Source organism: Octopus sinensis, linkage group LG1, assembly GCF_006345805.1.
Source record: "Octopus sinensis linkage group LG1, ASM634580v1, whole genome shotgun sequence".
NCBI classification, from domain to species: Eukaryota; Metazoa; Mollusca; class Cephalopoda; order Octopoda; family Octopodidae; genus Octopus; species Octopus sinensis.
Genome location: NC_042997.1, coordinates 111,315,960 through 111,321,319, shown reverse-complemented (window position 1 = coordinate 111,321,319; position 5,360 = coordinate 111,315,960). Strand labels below are relative to the sequence as shown.

Sequence of the window (5,360 nt, the reverse complement as noted above, 5' to 3'; positions counted from 1 at the left end):
TTCTAAACACTAGATCGATTCATATATCAATTTAATAATAATAACAATAGTGCTTGGTGTACCCTTATCAGTCATGATGGGTATATTGGGCCTCGTATAATTGTACCCCAGTGTTACTTTGATGGCATGCGCTGCTCTCTCATTCAATAATAATAATTAATAATTAATAATCATCATATGATGGATGCGATGCGTGTTAAATATCTTCTTTGTTTTTATGTCATTTATTTATTTATTTCTCTTTTAGAATCGTTGTGCTGAGACTTTAACTAAAAGTCCGTGAAACGCACTAAATTGACCCATACGCTCCCGCCATCTTCCTCTCTTCCGTCATCAGAATGGCGTGGCTTTTATCTTTGTGATTGGCGACCAATTTAGAATTGCTCATGAGCAGATTGTCGTGGGTGTATGTGTGTATGTACACACACGCGCGCGCACACACACACATGTATGTATAATTATCTCTTAGCTCAAATGTGTGTGTGTGTGTTTATCTTTTACTTGCTACAGTGATTTTGGCTGCGACCATACTGGAGCACCGCCTTGAAGGAATTTTGGTCGAATCGTCCCAGTCGTTTTTTTTTTTTGTAGCCTTGTACTTATTCTATCAGTATCATTAGCCGAACCGCTAAGTGACGAGGACGTAAATGCACCAACACCGGTTGTCAAGCGGTGGTGGATGACAAACACAAACACAAAGATCCGCACATATAGATACATATTAACATTTACATATGTATGTATGTATTTATGTAAATCCACTCACGTGACCACATCCACTCACATGGCTTTGATTGGCCCGGGGTTATAACTGAAGACAATTGCCTAGGATGCCATGCAGTGGGACTGAACCCGGAACCATGTGGTTAGGAAACAAACTGGATCTTTACCTTTTGACCGACAGATTTTTTTAATAATTTTTTGTAACTAAACACTTTTTGAGAAGAGCTTATATTTAGGAAGTTATTTCTTGTTAAAGTTGTATTTCGGTAATTTCAACCAATCAATGACGTGTATTCAGTTGAATAAAATTACTGCCATTGTTTGTCAACAACTATCGGCGGTGTATATTTCGTTTGTCACTGTTATTTATGACATCGTTCGTTCGTTTGTACTGGTTTTAGCTTTAAGAATTTAGGGTTAGGGTTAGGGTTTTAGGGTTAGGGTCAGGATTTTAGGGTTAGGGTTAAGGTTTTAGGGCTAGGGTTAGGGTTAGGGTTGTCATAAAAAACAGGGACAAACGAAATATACACAGCCGATAGTTGTTGTTGACAAACGACAGTAATTTTATTCAGCGTCATTGATTGGTTGAAATTACAGAAATAGGACAACTTTAACGTGAAATAACTTCCTAAATATAAGTTTTTCTCAAAAACGCTAAGAGTAAAAGATGTTTTATATGACACATTCTACCAGTGTCTGAAGTTTGAAAGTGTTTATTTACAAAGAATTATTTTTTAAATCTGTCGGTCAAAAGGTAAAGATGCAGCAAACTTCTTACTTCAGGGCCACACCTATATAAATCTTATAACAGCCGATATAAATGTTGGTTGGTTGCTTGATTGGCTAAATCTGCAGTTATGCTTTACATTGTATAGAGAGAGCGAAAGAGAGAGTAACAGGGAGATACAGAGAGAGAGAGAGAGGAGAGAGAGAGAGAATTAACAAGAGGGGTGTAGGATGAGTGTACATACTTGGCTTGGTGGCTGGCAAAGTTATACACACACACATGCAATGAGAGAGAAAATAGTCGGGGAAGCACGAAGAGAGAGAGAGAGAGAGAGAGAGAGAGAGAGAGAGACAGGGGGAACAGAGAAGGAGAGAGAGTAAATGGCAATAGTTTTTGGGGAGGGGTTATACAAAAGAGAAATTTGAATATTATTCTTTTGTACTTTAGTTTTCCTTTCCTCATTTTATGTAAGCACAAAGAAATGTGACAAAAGTTGAAAAATAATTATTGCAGGTGTAAGGCGGGGGAGCCTGGCAGAAACGTTAGCACGACAAGCAAAAGAGCCTGACACAATAAATATCAAAGTTAAAGGAAAAAACGTAAGTATTTGCATCGATGTATTCAACTAAAATTCAAGTTGGTACCCCAGCATGGCCACAGTCCAATGACTGAAACAAAGTAAAAAAAATTATAAAAGATACAAAATCCTTGTCTCAGGAATACATTTATTGCTGAAAAGCAGAAAACTCAAACCATAACAGAATTTAATAAATGATGTCGCCATGGTTACACCACCATACATGCACTCTGTCATCCGTTACGATGATGGAATGTTCCAGTTGATCGGAGCAACGGAACAGCGCGCTCGTGAAATTGGCTGAGTACGCCATAGATATGCGTACCCTTAATGCAGTTCTCTGGGAGATTCTGTGTGATACAGAATGTGACAGGTAATTACAGGTACAATTCATTTTTGCCAGCTGAGTGGACTGGAGCATCGTGAAATAAAGAGTCTTGCTCAAGGACACTGCAGCGCCTGGAATCGAACTCACGACCATACGAACGTGAGTTGAATACTCTAACCACTACGTCACGCACCTTTACACTGTGTAAGGCAGAGTCCTAGATACACAAAGACTGAGAGAAGGGTAGGGTTGGTCGTGACTGGAACGCTTGAGCCAAGCGGGATCTGGGACTGATCAGGGATCAAATAACAACAACACAAAATAAACAAAACTTTTTACCTTGATCTGTAGACAATGATGGACGCCCTTTTGGGTCATACAACATGCTTGGTATAACAGCCAAATCACCCTCAGAACCACTACCAATTGTCTGAAAAGACGACACATTGGATGATGTAGTCCAGAATATACTATTCCTGAAAAATAAACTGAACGGCCACGGCTGGAATGCCATTGCTCTTAAGTCTGGTCAACCTAAACAACAACACTAACCGCGATATTGCTTTCAAAATCAAGGACCAGACTGTGATTAGTAATCCCACGGATATTACAGGTATTGGTAAGGTCTCCAGCTTCTTGTATTACAGCAGTGGTTCCCAGCCTTTTCAATATTTAAATGAGTTTTCCAACGGACCCCAGAATACCGAAAGGTCTGTCAGCTTAACAATTTCACTGATCCCCAGTACTACCTTTGCGGACCACCCAGGGGCTGTGGACCACAGGTTGGGAACCATTGTATTACAGACATTAGTAAAGTGTAGTTAATTGACAACCTCGTGAAGTTACATCGGAAAACCACCATTTAAGATATTTCATAACAGTTGGATTTCAAAATCCCGTGCACCAAAATGTGTTTGTTCGTCACCGATACATTTGAATAATCATGAATAAATAATAAGGTTTAAAGAACGCTAAATTTGCTTGATGTTATTAGAAAGGCTTGGTGGGTAGCGCTTTGAAGTTTCTAAATTAGGTTAACATGTATTGAAATGCCGTGTTTCAGACGTTTGATGCTGAGGTTTGTCAGTACAAAATTATTGAATAATTAAATGATTAATGGCGTAGCTTCGTTGTATTAATCCTGTATTAAATGGTACTACATCAAACGGAAACATATTTCATTATCAAATTGGAAGGACATTGGAAAAATGGCGTTATGTGACCGTTGTAAGATTTGGTTCGTCCTTATTATAGAATAAATTAGAAAGACAAACAAGTTCACAGCCATGAAAATTATAACAGTAATGGAATTTTAAATTCTGAAGTGTGAACTTCGTTGAATCGGTGGAGTTTTTGCAGCAATTTTTCACAGCCAAAATCATAAGAAATGGATATAAAGAAACCATCCTTTTCATTCCAATGAGATTCAGTGAAAAACGTTCAAAGCAGCTAAAAATTTCTGCGACTCTTTAACCAAAAGACTAAACAAAAACCCTCAACAGAAACTCTCAAACGGTGCATCACAAGGAATATCTAGCAGCATCAAGGAGTTTTAAAATTATTATTATTATTATTATTATTATTATTATTATTATTATTGAATGAGAGAGCAGTGCATGCCATCAAAGTGACACTGGGGTAAAATATACAAAGTCTAGTATACCCATCATGACTACCGGTCTGATAAGGGTACACCAGACACATGCATCACAACCATATGTGCGCGACATGGTGATCTCATATCAAGATAAACAGCACATGACCTTACGGGTGGGGCCCAATTAGAATTTTCTTCTGGTTGAGTAGCGCATCCCATTGAAAAGGTTCCTGAATAAGGATTGTTTAAGGATGTTGAATGAACCACTCATGTTTCCAAAACTGAATTATCCAAACCTCCAAGAATTCCTCTCAACACATGGCTATGATGATGCTCCACTACTTCTGCCCGTGATCAGAGATGCACATATCGTCAGCCACTAAGAGACATGCTTGACTGGTTAAGGTCAAACAACTGACAAGCAAATCTGTGGTATTGAGCAGAATATTTGCTGTAGCCCATCTTTTATACCAAGACAAAGCAATGTACATGATAACACTTCAAATCAGTTGAGATCAGGAGCCATGAGAGTCACTGTCTGATGCTGCATCAGGCTATTAGCAAATATATATATATATGTACGTATGTATACTCATATATATATATATATATATATATATATATATATATATATATATATATATATAATATATATATATATATATATATATATATATATATATATATATTATACATATGTATATATGTATGTTATTCTCTTTCTCTTTTTCATTTAGAGTAAATTTTGACCAACCGCTTTATTAGAAAGGTACCAAAGTTGTAAATAAAAGGATGTTGTTTTAAATTTTAAGAAAGTCTTGTATATCTTTATAGTCCCAGATATCGTGATCATTTGTAGTGTTATTTAAGGATTTGTGTGTGTGTGTGTGTGTGTGTGTGTGTGGTGTGTGTGTGTGTGTGTGTGTGTGGTGTGTGTGTGTGTGTGCGTGCACATGTTTGTTTGAAGTACTGACAAATTTGAAAATAAGTTTTAAGAATTTAGAAGCTGCTCAAATTCACATGATGCTATAAACAGTAGTTCCTAATATATTGTGTAAAAATACTTCTCAAAGAGAAAAGGGTGGAGGATGCTATGAGAATCGAACTCGTGACTGCTGTATGGCCGCGACACCACTAATTCTACCAGTGAGAATTTCTCGATGTTTCAAACAAACCACAGCAAATTTCCTTGGTGCTTTGCTCGTATAGTTAAAGCTTCTAATTTAGAAGGTTGAAAGTTGGAAGTTTCCTCGGCGCAGTTGTATCTCGCTTGTCCAACATACACCAGACACGTATTTCGTCCTCCTGGGTGATTCTGTCAACTTTTTTTCTAGTCTAAAAGTTATTTTTTATTTGATATGTTAAGAACTGTGAAATCACATGACCTGGTGGTTACAGTATTCTACTC

General features: G+C 37.4%; 1 long non-coding RNA gene across 1 annotated transcript in view; it reads right to left on the bottom strand.

Annotated features, from left to right (window-relative positions):
- Window positions 1-2,450: 2,450 nt before the first annotated feature.
- LOC118766355 overlaps window positions 2,451-5,360 on the bottom strand; it is a 9,761-nt gene continuing 6,851 nt past the window's right edge. Inside the window, exon 3 of the long non-coding RNA XR_005002292.1 lies at window positions 2,451-2,463. This is a non-coding gene — a long non-coding RNA (uncharacterized LOC118766355). The remainder of the gene's footprint in view (window positions 2,464-5,360) is intronic.